The 24,063-nt window shown below is 43.3% G+C and overlaps 1 protein-coding gene across 8 annotated transcripts in view; it reads right to left on the reverse strand.

Annotated features, from left to right (window-relative positions):
• SPATS2L (spermatogenesis associated serine rich 2 like) overlaps positions 1–24,063 on the reverse strand; it is a 134,895-nt gene that overhangs the window by 106,793 nt on the left and 4,039 nt on the right. For 3 of the 8 annotated variants that reach the window (XM_019492319.2, XM_019492316.2, XM_019492314.2), the window contains exon 2: positions 10,622–10,681. The exons of the other annotated variants lie outside the window; for them this stretch is intronic. The gene's annotated coding sequence lies outside the window, so the exon portion shown is untranslated. The remainder of the gene's footprint in view (positions 1–10,621; positions 10,682–24,063) is intronic. 8 annotated transcript variants of the gene reach the window in all.

A 24,063-nucleotide genomic window follows, 5' to 3' on the forward strand; every position in this document is an offset into this window, starting at 1 on the left:
ATTAGTCAGCTTGATCCCCAGCTGCTGAAGAGGCAGGCAAGCTCCTCAGAAAGAAAGATCGGGCCCTTTGCTTCTTCTGCCTTCAGGCACCTGCTGAAGGCAGAAGCGGCGAGGGGCCCGATCCTTTTTTTTTTTCTGGCAGAGCCTGCCCACCTCTCCTGTGGCTGGGGGGCAAGCTGCCAGTGGGTCAAGTGGTCTGTGAGCTGCAGGGGGTCCTAATCCTTCCATCCACAGCAGCAGTGCCTCCCTGGGGCTGCTAGCAGGCCAGGTGCTGCCCCAGCTCAGAGTCTGGGAAAAGTTGGATCCGGCCAGGTGCTGCCTCCGAGCTTGGGCAGCACCCGGCCCGCTAGCAGCTCACCCAGGTGGCCCCAAGGGACGCCACAGCAGGCTCCACCAAAAAAAAGGATCAGGCCCTCACCATAACAGTGACAGAAAAATAAAACCCCTAAACTGAAATGGTGGGTTTCAATTAAAAACCCACTGTTTCAATTTAGGAGGCATAGAATACAACCCTAAGGACTAAACCCCCATCACATGTACAAGCACCCTATAGTGACAAGCCTGTGTAATAGCTCTATTAAAGCCAGGGAAGAACACCTCTAGCCCAGAGAACTTTAGGCCAGTGTCACCTCTGTATCACCTTTATAAGCTTTACAAGCACCTTATTCTCATATCAAAGAGCATCTAAAACCAGAAACAAGACAGATTTAGACCTGCAAGTTCTACACTGGCCAAATACTAAACATCACCTAGCATACAGAAGATGGATTCAAGAAAGGGATGATAATATGTGCTCTGTTTGTAGACCTATCTGTAGCATATGAGACAGTCAACCACCAAAACCTGCTTACCAAAGTCTCAAATGACACACAGCCTCCACCTACTTTAGCTCATGCAATCTCTTTTGGAGAATAGATGTTTTTATGTAAAACTGCAAGAAACAGAACCACTGGAGATGGCAACAAAAGAAGGACTTTGTCACTGTCAAGAACAGACTGACATGTGCACTGAGCAATCTCTCAGATTACTACAATAAGATCCAGCTTCGCACCAACCCAGCCAAGATGCAGGACCATAGAGAAGCCAAGCGGAAATTAAGCACCAACTAGGATGGAATCCTACCTGATTAATCACCTGAACCCTGTGTACTTGGGGGTTACACTGGACAGAGCACTTACCTTCAGAGCACATGTAGAGAAGACAAAAGGGAAAGTCAGCACCCACAACAACATAGTTAAAAAAATGGTCACCTCAAAGTGGGGAAAAACCCCAACTACATTATGAACCACTGCTATTGCCTTGTGTTACTCCACTGCAGACTATGCATGTTCAATATACGAACGATCAGTTCATGCCAAGAAACTAGACCCAGTTCTAAACAACACCTGTCATGAAATAACAGGATGTCTAAAGCCAATAGCATAGGATAGCCTGTGTCTACTGGCTGGCACTGCACCACCTGATATCAGAAGAAAGGTAGAGAGCCAAAAAGAAGAACATGGTAGATGGAAGACCCCAGGCATCCACTCTATGGTCACACAGAACTAAATGTCTTAAGGTGCAAAAAGAGTTTTGTGACCAGTATTGTGCCACTGGACACAAGAGCTGACAAGGCGAGACTAAGGTTATGGAAAGAAAGATTATGAACAATCAAGTGCTCTGAAACGGACCTGGAACCCCAGGAGAACCTTCCCAGTGGGGCCGATGGCCAACAAGGTGATGCCTGAATCGCCTGCACATGCCAACTGGAAGATCAAAAGCAAACATGATCGTAGATTTCACAGACATTAGGGCTCGAAGGGACCTCACAAGATCATCAGGTCCAGCCCTCTGCCCAAAGGGCAGGAAGTCATCTGGGGTCAGAGGACCCCAGCAAGATAAGCATCCAGCCATTTCTTGAAGGTATCCAAAGTAGGTGCTTGCACCACTTCTGCAGGGAGTCTGTTCCAGACTCTGGAGACTCAGACAGTAAATAAGTTTTTCCTTATGTCCAGTCTAAAATAGTCTTCCAGCAATCTGTGACCATTAGAACTTGTCTTCCTCTGAGGTGCTCTGGTGAACAGATGTTCTCCAAGTTCCTGATGCACACCCCTTATATACTTACAGGCTGCCACCAAGTCCCCCCGACCCTTCTCTTCTCCAGGCTGAAGAGTCCCATGCCTTTCAGCCTCTTCTCATAAGGCCTGCTCTCATGCATGTGGCTCTCCTCTGGACTCTCTCAAGCTTCTCCACCTCTTTTCTAAAGTGTGGAGCCCAGAATTGGATGCAATAGTCCAGCTGTGGCCTCATGAAGGCCAAGTAAAGTGGAAGGATGACTTCTTGGGTCTTGCTTGAGATGCATTGGTAGATGCAAGCCAGAGTTCTTGGGTCTTGCTTGAGATGCATTGGTAGATGCAAGCCAGAGTTTTACTTGATTTGTCAGCTGCGGCATTGCACTGGTGGCTCATGTTCATCTTGTGATCAATCATGACCCTCAAGTCTCTTTTGGTCATGATGCTAGTGAGTGTAGCACTGCCAAGCCTATAAATATGATGTGGGTTCTTTCTCTAGAGGTGGAGCACCTTGTATTTCTCTAAGTTGAATGTCATCAGGTTTTAAACCGCCCACCTTGTGAGCCTGTCCAGGTCAGCCTGAATCACCAGCCTATCCGCTAGCATGACCACACTTCCCCATAACTTAGTGTCATCTGCAAACTTAGCCAGTCTGCTTCTAACACCCAAATCCAGATCATTTATGAATATATTAAAGATTATTGGTCCAAGTACTGAGCCCTGGGGGATGCCACTGGTCACCATGTGCCATATTGACTCAGTTCCATCAACTATCACTCTCTGGGTCCAACCATGGAGCCAGTTCCCCAGCCATCGGACCATAAGGTTGTTGAGAATACCGTCCCCCTTTTTTACCATGAGGACATCATGGGAGACCAAGTCAAAGGCCTTTTTTAAATCCAAATATATAGCATCAACCTCATCTCCCTCGTCCAGGTGATGTGTCACCTGGGCATAGAAGGAAATGAGGTTGGTCAGGCAAGATCTACCTGCAACGAAGCCATGTTGGCTATCTTTCAGAATGTTGCCTTCCATTAGCCTGTTGTTGATGGAGCCTTTGATAATTTTTTCTAAGATCCTTCCAGGGATTGAGGTCAAACTGATTGGCCTGTAGTTCCCTGGATCTTCCTTCCTTCCTTCCTTTCATGAAGATAGGCACCACAGTGGCCCTCTTCCAATCTTCTGGGACCTCTCCTGAGCACCACAAGTTCTCAAATATCCTTGCCATTGGTTGTGCTATGATGTCAGCCAACTTTTTTAGCACTCTTGGGTCAAATGGGGCTACACTAATGACATGAATATATGTGAGTGTGGTAAAGTGCAGACTATGGAGTACCGCCTGTTTGCCAACTAGTTGCTGATACCTGTATGAAGGAGGACCCTGCTGCAGGAATAGAAAGAGCCATCGCTTGTATACGATTCTGGAAAAACATCTAGTTTATGACAAGAACCTGAGAAGAGAAGAAGAAGAACCACCAAACATGTTAAGATCTTAGCTTTAGAATCTGTGTATGTTAACTGGCTTGCCTTGACCAACTGACACGTTAAGACAACAACTTGTCATGCCTACAGTAGGATTTTAATGAACTAAGATGAATGTACCATTTTTTACTAGCATTTTAGTAATATGGGCAATAAGCTGGGTAGCTGCAGGGGTAGACCTTAGCTCAAAGTAAAAGAGCTCTTAGTGTATGTTTGGTACTACATTCTGAACACTGGGAATTAAAAATGGAATTACGAAGTTACAAATAACAAAAAGATATGTTTGTCATTTCTTGCTTATGTTTTGCATAGAAATAAAATGCAGCATTTAGCAAAGGAAAAAATTAGTATAATAAGTCATATCTGAAAAATATGGCCATCTGATTTGGTTTGAATGCTATCCTTTGTAGGTTTGATAATAATTAGAAGACCTTACAGTTTTTACTACCCATTTTTTCTTTTTTACTACAGTCATCAGCAATGTTTTATTTATGGCTTTAGCTTAGGAATCAATTTATCTTTTCACGTTATAGGTATAAACAATATACCCTAACATCCTGCAATAAAAAGCACTGACAAAGCGCATGTTATCAGAAGTTCTCACTTGAAAAGATGCATGGCATATGCAGACATCTTATGCTGGTTATGGACACAGCTGTAGTGATTATTTGTATACAATCCCAATAGGAATTTTGCCTAAATCTGTGCTCATAAGAACAAGATTCTCACTGCACATTATGAAAACACCATCCTTAGGTGTCCAAACAAAAATTTGCTCTTTGCTACTATGACAGGGTGCCTGAAGCACCCCGTCATGAACAGGGCCAGAAAAAAGGAAAAGAGAAAAACTTACCTCATGGGGACAGCGGAGGCGTGGCAAACCCTGCCGCAGTCAGGACAAGCCAGCTGGGGCTGTGGCAGATCCAAGGCTGCCGCGGCAGATCCAGCCGCCAGAATACAAACACCGGAAAAGAAGAGCAGCGCAGGAAAACAACAAAAGAAAAAAGGAAAGTACCACACCAGGGAGCAAAGAGGGAACAGCTGGGTCAGGCAGGCAGCCAATAGGGAACTGCCCTGATGGACCCAGATGGAGAGTGGGAGATTTAAAGGATGCCAACGGAGCATCCCGAGAGAAGACAAAAGGAGAAAGGAATCCAAGAAGAGAAGGGAAGAAGCCCAGCAAAGGAAGGAGAATGGATAGAGGCCCAGAGGGTAAGCACTGGCCCTGTGACTTACCCGACAAGATCCAACCTAGAACTGGAGATGACAAGGAGGAGAACTGAGCAGTCAGTGAGTCTGATCCCAAGGGGTGAAGGGAACCACTCCGGGGACCTCAAAGGAAAAAAAAGGTGGGGATGACTTTACTCCCTCGGAAGAGAGAGGAGAAGAGAGAGAGGACCCCAGCCACGAGGGAGTGACAAAGAGAACCAGAGATAGAGATAGCTGTCTTGGGACCCATACAAGGAAGAACGGGACAAGCAGACACTTAGGCAGAGACCTTGGTCAAGATCTTTGGGTTAAGGTAGTAAAGAATTGTAGTGGCAATCAACATCACCCGGAACACCAGGTGTGGTGAGAGCAAGGTATGGGGATGGTGGAGCCCTGCGAAGACCTGCAGAAACTCTGAGTTCATAATTGATCTCAGTTGCCTCCCAGTAGTATCTAGACTCATCTCCCAGAAAATTGAAGGCGTGGCAGAAAATCTACAAATACAAGATACTACTGTTCCAACCAGGAGGTGACACGACTCTAAGTGGCACGGGAAGCCCCTTACAGTCATCAATATTTATTGTATTCTTTTGCAATCAAAATTTATTATATTTGTATTTTCAAATAAAAGGCTTATTCTTACATCCTTCAAAAACAGCCTTTACTCATGTAAGTAGTACTACTGATTTCAATGGGACTCTCTATGTGAGAAAGCACTACCCCCATAAATAAGGATTGCAGGTCTGGCCTCAGACGCTAATGGCTGTAGCATTTTTTAAAATCATTTTTTCTTTTTTGGTAGATATTCACGCAGAAGAAATGCCCTTAGGAAAAGAATGAGCGCCATTATTTTTTTTCTGTCCTTGTTACAGCTCATTCATACTATTTTTCCTCTTTCAGAATATTCTGCATTTGCTGAAAATTCCTGTAAAAAAATACTATTTATGAGTTAAAACACAATGGGCATCTTTACATGTGCTCCGGGGTGAAGGGGGGAGGAGAGAAGCCACTCTAATTAAAACACCCTCAGCGTCTCATGTATTCAGCATCCCATGCTTCAAAATGGTGGCAGGGGTGCTTCAGTAAAACACCTTTGATGAGCTTTAGTTAAAGCGCTCCTGCTGCCATTTTGAAATGTGGGGACTCTAAATACATGTGACGACAAGGCTGCCGGAATATTCCAACTAGAACATTCCAGCCAACTCTAGCGAAGTGAAGGAATATACTGTGCGTTTGCAGCAGGGGGAGATCCACGAGGCTCACCGGAGGTGACACCACCGGGAGACCAGCAGTTGCAGTGATTTACAAGTAGTTGCTAGATCAGACTCAGCCCCACCCACGGTGGCACAGGTATTTTTGGCCTGCTGCCAGAGCCAGGGAAAGAAGTGGAGAGCCACCAGCCTGCAAGGGGAGAGCCAGGGATGCCGGCAGGCCGGCAAACTGCACCAGACCAGACGGGACAATGACAGCAGGGACAGATCCAGAGAGCCCAGAAGGCCTCTGCTAGCTTGAGTGCCACTGGAGAAGCCACAGCAGCAGCAAACGAAGGGAGTGTCTGCCAGGAAACATGCTAAGGAAGAGACGCCTTCAGGAGTGCTGGCAGCACTCCTTTAAGGTTTTATTTTTGTGTTCTTTCTTTTTTCCTTTTATTTTATCCAATGGGTTCCAGGGCCCTAGTGCCTAGGGTGCAAACCCAGGAGAACAGGGGCAAGACCCTATTCCACGCTGGCCAAAGCATGCCAGCAGGGGAGCTGACTGCAGGCTTGCACAGGAGCTGAGCTAATGTGGGCTAGCGGACAAACTTGCCACACCTGGGGAAAGTGGCAGGGGCCACTGAAGCTTTGAAGTCTGACGCAGAAGCATCTAAGGCTGTGAAATGCCCAAGTGGGCCAAAGGGAGCCCCTTTCTTTTCCTTTTTATTCACTGTGTTACTTTGGGAAAGGACCGGGCAGTGGAGAGAGACCCGTAGACCTAAGAACTGGAGAGAAGTACATAGCATTGACGCCCTCAGTCGAGTCTTACCTATGTTTCTTCTTATTGTTTGTGTTATCTTACCTTCTTTGTCCATGGATGGAATGGTAACTAACTGATCAGAGGATTGACTCAGTCACAACCTCTGTAAGCCAGGTTCAAGACACACACTTAGATATAGAACAGCTGAAGATTGCCCATTGAGAGATGAGGGTGCAACGAACGCAAGAACAGGGTAGTGCTAAGCTGGGGTGTAGTGAGGATTGGAGACCCAAAGAAGAGTCAGACCCGATACATCCAGAATACATCAGGCCCCATCCTATACTGCGCTGGCACTGACTCGATTAATTGAGTCTGCTCCAACACGTTCTAAATTAGAACGTATCACAGCAGGCATCAGGCACATGTTCAATGATACCTACTGTGATTTTTAATGCACATCGAATATGACCTTGCTATTACTGGGATGTATTCAGCAATAAATCTGCAATTCAAAACAAAGACATGTTCTTTGCCAATGTAAACATACAAAGGAAGCAAAGTAATATCCACCTTATTTGTGGCTGACACACTGATATCTAGTGACGAATACCTTGCTAAATATCTTTACAGTGGAAATTTGTGAGACGCTTAAAGGAAAAAACATGAGAGAGAAGTACTGGGTAAAATTATACTGTACAACCTTGAATTCAGAAGGCAGTTAAGATGTCTCAACACCTGACAATAGGAGGCCTTTGGAACGAATCATTCAGCAACAAAATACTCTTCTGAAAGGGATAAATGTTATTTCAGAAATTCATCTAAACAAGAACACTACAGATAAACTTCAAAGCCAACAGGCAAATTCATGATCAAATTCATTACACAATGCTGCCTTCTACATGTGGTATATGGTTCAAAAGGAAAAGCAAACACAGCCTGGCATTTGGGATGCAGAGGGGCAGGTTTTATCCTTCAATGTAATAAGAGAGAAAACGTAAATATAGCAGTACTATGGGGGTTCTATTAAATGATCAAACCTGAAACAGCTTCATTCATGATTTTCTACAGCAAAAAGTTAGCAATGAACACCAAACCGAATTGTGGCAATGACGAAGCTGAACAGCCTGTATGTGAGCCAAATGACATACCAAAATTTTGACAGACTAAAAATGTGTAACCGGCATTGCAAAAATGCCCACACCTGGCTACACTGACTTTGGGTGAGGAGGGCAGTAAGCTGACCAATCACTGTAGTTCATCATACAGAGCATGCATAGCAGATCAATCCTTATAAAGATCTCTTCTCTTATAAAACTGTCTGTGTTAACTCTAATTCAGTTTTTACATATACAATCATCTGAACAGGCCCTGACCAAGAAGTGCTCCATTGTGCTAGGCAGCATAGAAAAACAGTGAGAAACAACTGTTGCTGTAAAGACATTTATAAGCTAAACAGACAGAAGGTGAAAGGTAAACAGACACAGAGAGGTGAAACATCTTGCACTGTTACACAGCAGAAAAAGGGTACAACCAGGATTGGTACCCAGTTTTGGGACTGCATCTATCTCTAGCAAGAAGCCTTCTGCAAATCCACAGGGCAACAAAACAGGATATGGTAAAAAATGCTACTATGATTCTTTTAAGCTGATTTCATTTCCATTTCATAGGTTTTGAATACATTTTTCTTTATTTATTTTTGTAATTTCTTCATTTTTTCAGTTCCTTGAAAAGAAGGGAATAAAAGGAACACAAAGCAAATGGAAGTGATTAAAAGAAGAAACATATTAAAAAGGAAAGCAAATTAACAAAAAGACTAAAATTGCCATATTTTACAATTTGTCATTTTCCAATTTTGTCAGAATAGAAAATTTTGAAAACAATGTTCAAAATGTTTTGTGAAAATTTCAGATGAAAAAAAGACCAACTAAACAAAATGTGGTTTTCAATGTGCCTGAGAAAAAATATTATAATTTATGAACTTTGATGGAATTTCCACTAGCAGAGACCAAAAGACAGAAAGCAAGGTCCCAAAGAATAGTGGTGTCTCCTATCACTACAAAATAGTCTGATCCAGGCGAAGTAAACCGGAAGACATAACACAAACTTCTAACATGAAGACGTGTGACCTACAGGAACTGTCAGCAGAGGAAAATGAACAGGACATCAACATTTTAAGAGGAAACAAAAGTGAAACTGCTGATAAACTATTATAGTTGGGGAAAGGTCTAAGTCAAAGTTTGCAACATATGGTCTGTAGGCTGGATCCAGTCTACAGGCATGCATCTTTGGGAGCATTCAGAGGCAGAAGGTACAACTGTAAGCACTGTTTCTGTGCCTTTGTGGAAATAAACAGCAACAAGGACCAGATCCTAGTGCCCACCCACCCACATCTGACCCAAGGGTCATTCCAGTCCACAGCTGGAAAAGGTTACCTGTCCTTTGTGTGACTGTTAACAATTGGTTCAGCAAAGCATTCAGGTAATCTTAAGGAAAAGCTTAAGGTTTTATGTTTGCTGGATATTTAAAGAGATGCCAAGGCAGAATGTGCCATTCTTTCAGAGTGGAAAGTCCAACAGATTTCTAAAAATATCATTAGTGGTCACATTTAGGACAAAAAGTCTCTCTTATTTGAGTGAGATGAGACTCTAGAAGAGGTGTTTTCTCCTTATGCTGCCAGTTAGATCTAAATATTATTATTATAGTATTGTAATCATGGAAGACTGAAGAAAAATGCGTATTTGTTAAAACAGAAATTCAAAGTTTAAAAACCAAGGTAAAGGGGAAAACGTAGGGGGAAAATACACACATCCACTGTAATACAGAGCTGCTCACCAAAATATCCATTAATGTTTTACCATACAGACTGAAACCTATGAACTGGGAAAATCAATTCTTGCACAACAGATTGGAACCTCCACAGATTTAAGGCTATAAAAGAAGTTGCTGTCAAGTACAGTGCATTTATCAGAAAAACATCCAAGTTTTCAGAGGTGAAGAACTCTGAAACTATCTTGGCCTTAGTATTTACATACATTTTTCACGAGGAATGGCACACCAGAAACCTGTTCTATTTATTAGCATTTATTTTCTGACAGCCTATCATTTTCATGAAAAAATTATTTGGTGGTGCAGTATACTGAATCTCTTTATGTTTCTCACTGAGGACTGCTCACATCTGTCAGTAATCATGCTAATATTATAACACTGACACTAACATGTAATAGTTAGGATCTGTCAGCATTTCTCTTATCAGCATCTATTTTCAGGGAGTTATCATTACTCATTCACTGCATGTCACATTATGTTGAAATCTAGCATGCAAGTTATTAGCCTGGATGCATTTTTTTTTAATTGTAGAGATTAATCATTTTGAGATGAACAGGTAGGATTTTGAAATTGCTTTTTTTTTTTTTTTTATTTACTAAATTCTAGCTGAAAGCAGATAGTCCTTTCCATAGCCCAACCTTCTGTGATATCCAATGGAAAATGCCAGAAAAGAACCAAGATTGTGAGCCCAATTCTGCTCTCATTGAAGTGGATGCAGGATTAAGCTTTAGGAATACATATTTAATACATTCTGTCAGTATACTGTTGAGCACAAAAGAAACATGCATAGGACTACATTAAAACAGAACTGTAATTGTCATGTACAGAAGTATAGAATCAGAACTGAGCAGTAAGCCCCCATGTATTCCAGTACATACATCATGCATACTTCCTAGATCTGTTTTGTACCCACATGTACTGAAACTGGTATACAAAAAAGAGCTCATTAGGGTTTCTTGTGGCTGATATGACTCAAATATGCTTAGTATGTTGGTGTCTTTGGCCTTCTCTTATAGTCTCATATCAAAACCCTGAATGTTATGAAATAACCTGTTTTGGATAAGATATTCCTCTCCTGAAGAACCCTTTCTATCTCTTACCTTTTATTCTGGTTTTCAGGAGATCCTCTTCCAAGGCTTTTTAATGACTAATGCCACCATCTGAATGTGTGGGGAAAATCAAACATGACTAAGTTATCAACACAACTTGTAACAGTACATCCCAAAGGAACCCAGCTTTGTATTGTCCTAACTCCCACCTTTTTATGTCCAGTGTCCCAACTTCAGTGCAAGACACCGAAACAGGTCAACCTAACTTAGGTCTCTCTGCACAGCAGCAAGCAGAACTAATTACAACAACATTGTTTCTGTATGTTAAACCATTTCTGAAGTTCACTCCTGGACACAGATCTACAGTATATTTTGGTCAAAAGGTCTGCTTTGCCATATTCAACTATAATACTAGATTCATTTTTTATATAAAATTCACAGGGAATAAGTCTGTAAAATAGACCAACCCCTCCTTTATTTCTAAACGCTATTTTTAAAATAAAAGTCCTAAAATGGTCATGATTAACATTTGAATTATCATTGCTTTCTTTTTTAATAAGAAGCAATAGCAGAATAACTTTGTTAAGGTTTAACAGACCCTGCAAATGCAAAAAGATCCTTTTGTTTAATATAACAAGCCCCTCCTTACAGGCTTAATAAACCTGGTTTTGATCTTTGGTGACTCATTAAAATGCTGTGAGAAGTACTACCATCCATCTGATTTTTAAAGAAGCAGAACTACCTGCAATTTCAATTAACTTCAATTAGATTTTGAGTGTCCAGTGCCTCTGAAAATAAGGCACTGAAAGTGTAATAAGAGGCCTCCTACCTTTCCTCATATATAAGGAAATGAATTAAAAGAATCAAAATAACATTAAGAATCAGGTATAATGTAATCTACCAAATCTGGAAAATCATGAGTTAAAACTGGCCTGGGAACCATGGCTGAGCTACACAGGGTAAAAAATAGTAACACATAATCCTTTCTCTATGTGGAAGCAGAACAATGGATAAATGTGCATACAGTATCACAACAGCAGAATGAATTCTGAATAATGGGACCGCCTTTTTTAAGACCTCCTTGCTTTTGCAAGTTTATTCACTTTATTATGAAAATAAAACATAAGAGTTTGCATTTACATTGCATCAATCATCTCAAAATACTTTCTGGATTATGAACACTGTAGCAAAACAGCACAGATTTCAGGATTAAGCACTATATAAACATAGCATGATAAGGTGAAAGGCAGCACATTACACAAAGCATGCGGCACAGCTATTTCATTCAGATGGTATTCTTGGCTAAATCACTGAGGCGAACCTCTATTCTCTTACAAAAAAGATTGTGAGATTTGACCTCAGTTTGAAAGGTTTCTTGCAAAGAACCGTCATGCAGTCAACAGCATGGAAAATATGTTTTACTTACTTCAGACATTTGAACAACTGAGTCTAACTTGCCATGAATCAAACCCATGGACACATGTAACAGTGTAATGCAAACCTGATTCTAGACCAGTGGCTTTCAACCTGTGGTCTGCAGACCCCTAGTGGTGCGCAGACTATGTCTGGCTAAGTACAGACATTCATGGGTGTTAGAAGGAAGTCAGGGGCAGTGCCAGCCTCTTCCTGGATAGGGGTCTGAGGTGGGCTAGATGGAAAATTGGGCGGGGGGAAGGCTGCCCAGACAAAGACAGGACATGGGCCCCACTGCACCTCTGTGGGCTGCAGGTGAAAGTGGGGCAGGCGGCAGCAACCCAGGGAGAAGGCTGGGCGCTTGGACAGGGGCAGCACTGGGAGGGGTGGCTACGGGGGGGGGGGGGGGTAGGGCTAAGGCAAATTTTGGAGTGGCTATAGCCCCCTCAGTGCCACCCCTGGAGGAGGTTAAATCAATTCAAAATGGCTGTCCGATATCAGGTGAGTCAGGATGGGGAGGCTAGCTGGGTGGCTGGGTGTCCAGCAGACTATCGGGAGTCTGCCAAGGGATGGCAGGGAGGTGTGACCTGCAGATGGCATGGCAGGAACAGGCGTAACCCACAGCTGGAGTGGGGGGGGGTGGCAGATGTGACCCACAAAAGGTTGGGGGGGCAAACATGACCTGCAAGGGATAGGGGGGCAAGCTTGACCTATGTGGGGTAGGGGGGGCAGGTGCAACCCATGGGTGGGTTGAGGTGGGGTTCCCCCACCCCAGCAAACCTACATCCACCTTTCCCCCCACTGGGACTTACTTGCTTGGCTCTAGCAGCAATGAACACTGATAAAAGTGGCTGTACCTAGAGAGGCTTGTGGGATGGGGGTTAATAGGGCTGGCTGGGTGAGGGGTGGACAGTAAAGGGTCATTGTGGGGGAAAAAAAAGTCTAGTGCAGAGGAGGGAGAAATGAAAAGACCAGCCCCAAGGCTGGGGCCAGTGCCTGGGTTTTCCAAGCCCTGGGGCTGAGCAGATGAAGTGGATAGAAGTTCCATGGACCAGTTGACCTAAATCAAATAAGTCTAATACTACATAGATCCAGGGTTATCTTAAACTGGGTTCTGCAATTTTTAGTTTGTGTGCATGGAACTTGTGTATACTTAGGCTAAGTACAGACATTCAGTAGGTTAGATCAGGTTCAAAATAGCTACCTGATTTAAACTTAGCTTGTCCCAGTGCCCACCTTACAATTTCTGACCCAGTCTCAGTGACTGGTAAGCAGTCTAAACACGTAACAGAGCAGAATTTCCATGTACACAAACTAGTTTAAAAACTGCAGAACCCAGTTTAAGATAAACCTAGATCTATGTAGTATCAGACTCGTTCGATTTAGGTCAAACCAGCACATGGAACTTCTGTCCATTTCCCTGGGGCTGAGAAAACCCAGTCACTGGCCCCAGCCCTGGGGCTGCTCTTTTCACTCCCCGCTTCCCCTACACGGGTCTGTTTTTTTGCCCATCCAGCACTCTCAACTCCTATCCCACAAGCTACTCCAGGTGCAGCTGCTTTTATCAGCATTCGCAGCTGCCAGAGCTGAACAAGTAAGTCCCAGTGCGGAAAGACGTGGGAGGAATGGGGGTGTAGTTTCGCATCACACCTGCTCCGCTACCCTGCCCGCGGGGTCATGTTTGCTCTCCCCACCCCTTGTGGGTTGTGCCTCCCAACTAGCCCTCCCAACTAGCCTCCCAAGCCTCCCAACTAGTCCTCCCCATTGTGACTTACCTGCTATGGGGCAGCCATTTTGAATCGATTTAACTTCCCCCTAATGGCCCCAAATATCTGTACTTAGCCTTACAAGTTTAGGCTGACTGCCAGTCACTGCGACTGGGTCTGTAAGTGTAAAATCGGCAGTGAGAGAAGCTAAGTTTAATTGGGCAACCATTCTGAACCCAATGTAACCTCCCCAAAAGTCTTTACTTAACCCAAAAGCTCTACAAAGGATGACTATGATCAATCAAAAGTATGTGAATACCTACACTTATAAATGAAAGGGGTCCACACCTCCATTTGAAATTTCCAAAGGGGTTCACAAATGATAAAAAGTTGAAAACCACTGTTCTAGACCACTAAAGCTTCTAATAGTCTGTAGCATTTTCTATAAAAGTGTGACTTAAGCATGCTATGAGAATTTGCTAAACTTAAAAACAAAATTCATGCATCCATGCTTTACCACAATTTCCTTTTAGGTGTGGAGATCAACATTAATTGTTGCTACAACAATTACTGTCTGACCTGCTCACATTGTAATACACTGTAATTTAAGCAGCTGTTATTTTTAAAATATAGAAACCACTACCTTATCCAAAAGTCAGTTCAGCTATTAAGATTCATCTTTCTTCCAGATAAATCCACGTCTTCTATTTTGCCATTGTAAAACCAGCCAATTCATTTACTGTTTGATGAAGAATGACACCCTTAAATAGCCATGTATTTATTAAGGATTTCTACCACAAATATGGTGGCTATTATATAGAATGTCATGATTTAATAAGTGATGCACAGGAGAAGAGGGAGAGGACGCAGATAGTAGGCTAAAGTTTCAATTGCTTACAGCCTACCATTTCTGTAGGCTTCAATGACTGTGAATGATCAGTAACTGTCAAAAGTTCATTATTTCAAATCAGATCCAGTAGCATAGCGGTAGAGGAGGGGAAGGGAGGGAAGTGGGGGCAGGGAATACCACTGGCACCAGCCTGGGGAGGCGGACGCTGGCCGGGACGGCCCTCCAGGGGTACTCGGTCCTCAAGCGGCACTTCCAGTTTTGCTGCTGGCGTTTCCAGTCTCCGCAATTGGCTGCCGGTGGACCCTTTCCCCAGCCACCGCTCGGTGATCAGCTGCAGACGGGGGCGTGTAAATGGCAGCATTGGCCCCCAGGCACTGGAGACCCACACTACGCCACTGATCAGATCCTTAACCAAAAGACCAACCCTATGGAAAGCTGCTTTCCCTCATTTCTGTCCTGGCTTGTGGAATCCCCAAAACAATTCCAACACCACTTTAAACACACACAAACACTTTGTAACCTTTGTACCCTCTATCATAACTCTCAGCCTTTGCTCTGCTCTCACAGGTCTCAATCTCCACGCATCTGCCCTTCATGCTCCCTCTCTCTCCTACTGTCATATCGTCTTTCTCCATTATCATTTTGACCTGGCTGCCTCCCTGCTGGCTTCAGCCAGTCCCCTATATATCTTCTCGGCTGATTTCATACAATGCCAGTTGCCTTTTAAGGAGAGAATACAGTACTCTGGGGATTCTCATCAGAAACCTGCTGCAGTTTCAGACTCTAGGCACCCAAAGGCCCAAGAATACAAGCATCCAAAGTCTCCATAAGGAAGAAATGTGTTTCTCTATCTGACTGCTAAGCAAGCACACTACCTCCACCATATCTCCTGTCACCAACCCAAGAGAAAGAAACCCAAGCTCTGAGCCTTCTGCAGAACTGCAACATGTGGTGAACAGTAGGGCTGCGTGAAATTTCAGCGGGTGTTTCATTTCATTCCATTTGATTCCCCAGCTCTCCCTGTTTGATTTCCCAGCCCCCGATCCGCACGTGGGGTTTCAACAGGCTGCTGAAACCCAGCACAAGAGATCTAAGGACCTGCACCCCCTGGGAAGAACTGGGAAAATTATCAGAGAGCTGGGAAAAGTGATCAGAGAGCTGGGGAATCAAATGGGGGGGCTGGGGAATTCAACTGGGAGCAGGGGAATCAAACTGGGAGTTGGGGGAATGTTGAGGTCCCTGAACATCCCCCCCAGTTCCCGGTTGCATTCCCCAGCTCCCCGATCTTTCCCCCAGCTCTCTGATCACTTCCCCCAGCTCCGCCCAGGGGGCGTGGGCCCTTTGATGATGTGGGATCGCAGCAGGCTGCTGCTGCCAGCTGGGACCCGTGCTGGGCAAGCTCTGGGAAGCCTGATGCTGCCGCTGGCCCCAGCTGGCAGCTGCAGCATGCTGTCATCCCGTGCACAGATCCAGGGTCCCGCATCTCCTGGGAGGAGTCTGGCACAGCCCCGCAGCCTTCCTCGGGGGCATGGCCCTTAGATCTGCGCATGGGATGACAGCAGGCTACTGCTGCCAGCAAGGGATACAAGTTTTGCTTTGAATAGTTTGAGGTGCAGTTTCATCCAAATCAGGCACGGAATGACAAAGTTATGGGCATTTTCATGATTCCCCATTATACCCTATGGGCAAAACGCCGAAATGCGCTGAAACAGTGAAACAGTTTCAACGAAATGAAACGGAACAGTGCTTCAAGACGAAACGAAATACTCTCCCTTTGAAATGGCGAAACGCAAGTCAAAACGAAACGGTGCTGTTTCGCACAGCCTCAGTGAACAGCCCACTGAGTCAGCCTGCTCGTAACAATTTATTATCAGGATTAAATTATTGAAAAATAAAGATGTCTCAGCTACTGAAAAGCAATATTTTAGTCACAGAGTCCCAGATGTTACTAAAATTCCACATTGTCCAGGACAGTTTAGTGCAAAACAGTTCTTCTCAATAACCTTATAAAGAAAATACCAAATGCTGATGAAATCCTGGTACTTGTAAGTTTTTTTGATGTTGAGTATAAAACACAAGTCTCTCAGTCTAATCCCTTTCATTCTGGAGAGCACCATACCGATGGTGTACAACAGCTCTGACACATTTAAATATCTATACGTCTTTCTATTGTTCGAATCCACACACTGAATGTGGCTGAAATGCAGTTTGAAATTGAAAGCCACATATAAAATTTGATTAAGGCCCAATGTACTTAGCAAAGTTAACTAAATTTGTTTTTACTTTTACTTGAACAAAAAAATAAATAAAAATCAGTCAACACAAATGATATTCTACTAATGCAACTTTTTGGGCTCAGAATCATTAAACCCAAAACTAAGGGCAAAATTCTAGATAACCAAAATCAGGATTAAAATTAATTCAGATTGTTGCATAGGAGTGATTCTCATACCTGCCTTCGGGTATATAAGAGCCCCGTTATAGGAAAAGAGAGACATCTCTGGAGGGCAATGCTATTGCTATCACCGAGGCATTTACACATCCAGAGGGGATAACAGAATCACTCCAACACAATAGTTGAGTAACTCCAAGTTAATCTCAATCTGCACTTCAGTTGTCCATGTGGTAAAAAAAAATCTGCTTTAAAAGCGTATCCTGGATCCAGACCTGAAATACGTAGTTAAAATAAAGTGCCATCTCATCACTACCCTGCTACAAACTATTAGTCCTAAATAGACAGGTGTGATCCATAACAAGAAATAAGGCACATTTTACAACAGCCTAAGAAGACGACTTAATATATTTTTCTACCTCTAATATGTATGATTATAGAATTATTTTGTCACAACCCAGTTAATCAGTGCCCATGCCACTAGCAAGAGATACCATTCAAGTAGTCAACTAAGGGTTAAAAAAAAAAAAATCCTTGCTAGAAACTCCTGAAACAAAATCCTGGCGGAGAGCTGTATATAATTTATGCCCGTGTCACAAACAAGAAACGAAACTTAAGACTGGTCAGGGTGAAAGGGGATAGCCCTGCCATAAATCCCTGCAATTGGTCAAGAAACAAGCGTAAGCCCCTCATCATAACCTCATACATAACAGGCAGAAAACCTAACCCACTACCTTGTAACCTGATAGCAACCTGACAGCACAAAGAACTGCTGCTTGCCAGAAAATTAAAGATTCCACATAACGGTTCGTCATTGGGTATCTCCGTCAGACACCTCTGTCTATAAATTTTTAGCAACTTCCACCAAGTCGGAGAACCCCGGAGAAACCTCTGAGGAGAGACCTGAGTCCATCACCAGAGTAGATTGATGGTCTGATCAGCTGTCAATACTCCCTGTCATCGTAAATCTTGACGTATCAAAGCCCTGCAGGCACGATAGCACGTTTTCGGCGCCACGTCCGTCATTGCTTGGCTGTAACCCGTACATTTGACTGTAATCGATGCAACTGTAACAGAACAAAGGCTCAGGCTGCGTCGCACGTCACTATCTGGGCGACGTAAGTAAACAATCTCCTGTAACCAACACACATCTGTGCCTGGTTAATTTCACCCCATCCATCACTACCCGCCTGTCAGGTGAAAGTTTTACTGCTCCGGAGGGGTTGGGGGGAGTGGGGTGTCAGAAAGCAGCTGCCGGTGCTGCTCTGATCTCCGACATATTTAAATACAGGTTTTCTTAGGCAAATTACTGCTCTGACTATACTTGTAGACCATAATATTTGCAAGGAAGCGTTATACATATTATTCAAAATTCTTTCCTCTTTTCCAGCAAAGCAGCATATAGAATGTCACAAAGCTGATGTTCTTACTTCACTCCTAGCAAAGTAAGAAAGCAAGATCATTTTTCTAACAGATTATTCCACCATGGGATTTCTTACAACTACTATTAACTTAGGGTAGACTGACTGAAAAACATTCATACATACCATTAAAACTGCAGATTTGCATCAAAGTTTTTTCATACAGGAAAAATTCATAATTAAGTTTTACCTTCAAAGAACTCCCAGACAGATATGATTTGTCTAGTGTCAGAATGAATCAGCAATAGAGCAATGATTAGATCTCATGCTTTTCTGGCTGCCAATTTCATAGGTTCATAGGAAAGCAGGGCCTGAAGACACTCATGAGGTCATCTAGTCCAGCCCCTTGCTCAAATCAGGATCATGCCTGATTAAATCATCCAAGCATCTGTCTAACCTGCTCCTGAAAATTTCCAAATTCTACAATTTCAATAGTAGCCTGTTTCAATGTTTGACTATTCTCATAGTCATAGTCCTAATCTCCAACATAATTTTTTTTTCTGATGGAGTCTGAGACCATTGCTCCAAGTCCTGTCCCCTACAACTACAGTAATAATCTGTAGTTATCACCACCCTTTTTATAACCACCCTTCAGGCTTTTGACAGCAGTTATCAAATCCCTCCTCGGTCTTCTCTTCTCTAGACTAAACAGTCCTAGTTTTTTCTGCCTCTCTCAGAAGTCATGGTTCCCAGGTCTCTAATCGTTCTTCTTGCTCTGCACTGAACTCTTTCCAATCTGTCCATTTCCCTTCAAGTATGGGGCCCAAAACTGGACAGAGTACTCCAGTGCTAAATACAGCAGAAGAATCACTTCCCTTGATTTGCAAGAGATGTTCCTGTAAATACAATCCAGTATGCTGTTGGCTTTTTGGCAACAAGAGCACACTGTTGGAACATATTCAGCTTATGGTCTACTGTAATCCCCATGTCTTTCTCTGAAGTACTGCAACCTACCCTATCATTCCCCAGTCTGTATTTGTACAAGCAATTATCCATCCCAAGTGCAGAATTTAGCATTTGTCCTTGTTGAATTTCATCTGGTAGATTCCAAACTGTTTCTTCAGTCTATCCAAGTCATTCTGGATCCTAGCCCTACCGTACAAAGCATCTGAAACTTCACTCAGCTTGGTATAGCCACAAATTTGTTAAAAATGTACTAAATCCCATTGTCCAAATCATTAATGAAGATTTTAAACAACACCAGAGCCAGGACAGACCTCTGGGCAACTCCATTTGATACCTCCTCCCAACTCGCCATTGAGCCATTGATGACTATTCATTGAATACGATGCTCTTTGTGGGGCAGGGGGGAGGATCTACCTCGGTCTCCCTCTGAACTCGCCTGCCACGACTTGGATTGAAAGAAAAACAATGTTCAGTGTTATTCTTAGGGGTGAGGAAGCACCACAGACCACCCAGGTGATTGTATCCCACTGCTAGGAATAAATGCACTGTGTGAGTTAAAGGTGTGTTCACCTTGCTAATTACCTCATTAGTGAGGGAAACCAATATAACTGAGGAGGGAACTCTGGAAGCCTGGGAGGGCCCTGGATGCCTCAGTCTATTTCTGTATGGGGCTGGGTCCTCTCCACTAATTAACTCATTAGCGGGGTGCATTCTCCATGCCTCTGCGGGTCTCGAGCCAGGAGCTGCCTCCGTCACTCCCTCCCTACCTAATAGCAGACCCGACTCTGTTCTTAGCCATGCCAGTGGGGCGGATGGCTCTGCGCCATTTCTGCTGCCCGCACGCTGCCCTGGAACACTCTTCCTCAGAGTTCCCTGGTGCGGCGATCTCCCAGAACCCCGGTTCTTCCTGGACTCACCAGACTGGCTGCAGGTCTCAGGTGAATACCTTACCTTCTTACCAGCCAGGCCAGGTCTTCCTAGGGTTTGCAGTCCTGGAACTCCCTTGGGCTGTGAATCAGGCATCTTGCTCCCTCTCTCTTCTCTTCTTCCTCTGCAGTCCTCTCTCTCTGTCCTCCAGTGCCCAAAGGCAAAGTGTGCTCACCCGCCGCTGGGTTTATACTGGCTGCAGCAGGATAATTACCCAAACCTTCCCCTGACGTGTCCTTCTCCTCAACTGTGCCAAGTGCTCTCTATAGTTACCCACACCCGTGGCTAACCTAGTAACGGGGCTCTTGCCTGAGTCCCTGTTACACTCTTACATATCCACCTTACAGTACATTCACCTAGTCTGTATTTCCTTGGCTTATTAATGAGTATGTCATGGGAGACTGACAAAAGCCTTGTTGAAGTCAAGATACATAACGTCTGCTGCTCTCCTCCTATCCACAAAGCCTGTTACCTTGTGAAGCTGATCAGGCATGACTTGTACTTTGTGAATCCCTGCTGGCTGTTCCTGATCACTTTGTTCTCTTCCTAGTACTTCCTTGTGAATCTGCTCCATGATCTTTCCAAGTATTGAGGTTAAGCTGACTGGTCTGTAATTCCCCTGATCTTCCTTCTTCCCTTTCTTTAAGATGGGTACTATATATATTTGCTCTTTTCAATCATCTGGGACCTCACCCAGCCTCCGCAAGTTCTCCAAGTGGATAGCCAATGGCTCTGAAATTACCTCAGCCAAGTCCTTCAGTATCATAGAGTGTATTCCACCCAGTCTTACTAATTTGAAAACATCTAGCTTCTCTAAGTAATCCCTAACATGTTGTTCCACTACTCTAAGATCTTTGTATCCTGCCTTACGTTTGTTGCTAATTGCTCTAATCATTTAGTAGCTGGCTTTATTTATGAAGACAGAAGGAAAAAAGGTATTTGATGCTTCTGGCTTCTCTGCACTGTTTGTAACTAGGTTGCGTTCTGTGTTCAGTTAGGGACCTGTACGGTCTTTGGTTGTTCTCTTACTTCTGATATATTCATAGAATCCCTTTTCTATGGCTTTTGTATTTCTTGCCATTTGCAACTGAAACCATGCCTTGGCCTTCCTGATTTTCTCCATGCATCCCTTGGCAGTACTCTTATACTCTTCTCTAGTAATATGACCAAATTTCCATTTTTGTAGGATTCCTTTGAATTTCAGCTCATTGAAGAGATAGCTGTTTAACCAAACCAGTCTCCTGTTGCACTTCCTACTCTTCCATCGTATCTGGATAACTTGCTCCTGCACCCTTAATACAGCCTCCTTAATGTACAGCCAGCTCTCCTTGATTCCTTTTCACCTCAGACTTGAGTCCCAGGGGATCCTGCCCACCAGTTCCCTGAATTTGTCAGTCTGCTTTCCTGAAGTTCAGTGTCTTTATTCTGCTACTCTCCTTCCTTCCTTCCCTGAGGACATCAAACTATTGTCATTTCATGGTCACTGTCACCTAAGTTACCTTCTATAATCTCAACCAATTCCTCCCTGCTTGTGAGCAGCAAGTCGAAACAAACTTTCCACCTTAGCTGACCTCTACACCACTTGTAGTAAAGTTATCCCCACCACACTCCAATAATTTGCTAGCTTACCTGTGCACTGCTGTCCCCCATGTTCTTCTAAAGGTAGTTCAAAACACATCACAACATATAATTAAAGCAGTTGTTTTTCATCAATTTCAAGCCTCAAAATTGGGCTGTTAGATTTACCTTTACGTCTTCCAAACGTCAATTCCACTGTCATTCTGCCACTTGCTTAGTTCCTTTCTCCTATTTAAGTGTCCAGTGAAAGGCTGCACAAGCCAAATAAATAGAGGGTAACTTAAGTCTCACATAAATGACTGATGCCTGAAGCATTTCTGGATCATTTCCTACACTCATAGTTCTGAATCTTCCCCAGTAGTCAACCAGACCTGGCAGCCTGTAGATGTATATCCTCTTCTGCTAACAAATTCCATGGCATAGTATAGATGACAAACAAAGAACTCCTGGGTCCTATTAATTAATAGCCCCAGCACAGTACAGAGATGGCAATTGTGAAAACCCATTAATAACCTTCTGTGCATTGGCCAACCTTTTCACCTGGGAGTATACCATCTTCTTGGCAGCACATGCTTCCTTTACAACCCCAATCTAAAACCAAATCAGTTACGTAATGACTAGTGCACGTGGCAAGCTTCCAAATGGCAACATCTCTGAGCTTCTCCATGCTAGGGATATCTTTCATGTAGGTGTCCCAGCATTGCTGTTCTAGAGCCAGATATGCACAGATTTCTATAAATGTCATTTCTGGTATCCTGGAGCTCTACCACATCTGACAGTCACCCCAGATATATAGCACTACCCTGTCCCAGAAGATTCATTTAAATCAAATGAAGCCACTCCAAAAAAAAGTTAGGAAAAGCATCTGCTCAATTTCACCCTTTTCCTCAGCTGCACGTGCCCTTGCTGCCCTGGTTCTGAAGTCTCTGCACATATTCAGATATGCTTGAGGTAGCCTGTTTATATCCAGCACCCTAAAGACTGTATTGCTTGCCAATGTTTCCTTCATGCTACATGAGCTTTGAAAATGGCAATGCTGCATGCCAAATGAATTATAGGGTGGAAAATTTTTAGACAGAACCAGAATTCTATTGATTTCCAGAATGTATCCCACAAGGCACAGTGTGAAAAACCTCATAATATATATATACAGCACAGTGGCAGCGTGATGCACCATGGGATGCCTAGCCAGAATGCTGGGCACTTATTTTGAAACATCCCTACACTGTATGGTCCCAATGATAACAAGCTAAAGCACCTTTATTGTGGGATAACAATGCAGTATCCTTAGAGTACTTGCACAACAGCTATTGCAGATCCCTTAATTCAAATACACAAAACCCACAACTGTTCCAAGTGTAGAAATGTCCTAAGTAAACTTATTTCAATTTGCCACAAGTATACAATTGACAGCCATATTTTGTAGCATTATTGTATCAAATAATTTAATATCAACAGTATAATACTTGAAATGCCACATCTTCAGCTGCTGTAAATTGGTAGAGTAAGCAGCACAACTACATCCATTTGCACTGACAGAGGACCCAGGGATTGAGTACAAAAACCTGCTGTTGATTTCAGAAGTAAATTTGGGAATAAAAGGAATACCCAACTGCAGATGATGTAGAATAACAACAAGAAGCAAGACAATGTTAATCAGTATTTCTGGACTGTTTTAGTTAGCACTGTGTGGGTGGAACAGATGGCTGAAGAGGGCAAGTCTGACAGCTGTAAAATTACTTTGCAAATGAAAATACAGTTATCCCCCTAGTCCTGGCTGTGGATTAGGAGAAATCTGCTCTTGATCATTAACCTGTATTCACTTTTCTGCTGAAAGTGTGTAGCGCAAAGCTTTTTCAGAAAGTATTCTGCATAGCTCCCTATTTTTCCTTTATGGCAAGAGAGCCAGAAGTGTAAGTGGGAGAAACAAATCAGCAGGCATAATTGGTCTTTTTTGCAAAAGACAGTGCGAGATTAAAATTTAGTTCTGTCCGGGATCAAATGTGAATTAATCAATATGAAAGCTGTCTTTCTAACAAAGGGAGCTGCCTTACATTATCTATTAGTGTAGGCAGTATTGTTAAAGAGATTGCTAGGTATCAGTCATAATGTAAGTGATTATCCAAATGTAATTGTACTTTTGCTGGATCATGAAATGGAAAAACCTCTATGAATCTTCTTCTTAAAAAAGGCAAACAATGCTGTAGTAGTTTTGGAATAAAGTCAAGACACATAATTTGTTCTTAACTTTTTTTGCAGAACAATAATAGCAGAAAATGTGTCAGTTCATCTTTTTCAAT

Source organism: Alligator mississippiensis, chromosome 4, assembly GCF_030867095.1.
Source record: "Alligator mississippiensis isolate rAllMis1 chromosome 4, rAllMis1, whole genome shotgun sequence".
NCBI lineage: Eukaryota > Metazoa > Chordata > Crocodylia > Alligatoridae > Alligator > Alligator mississippiensis.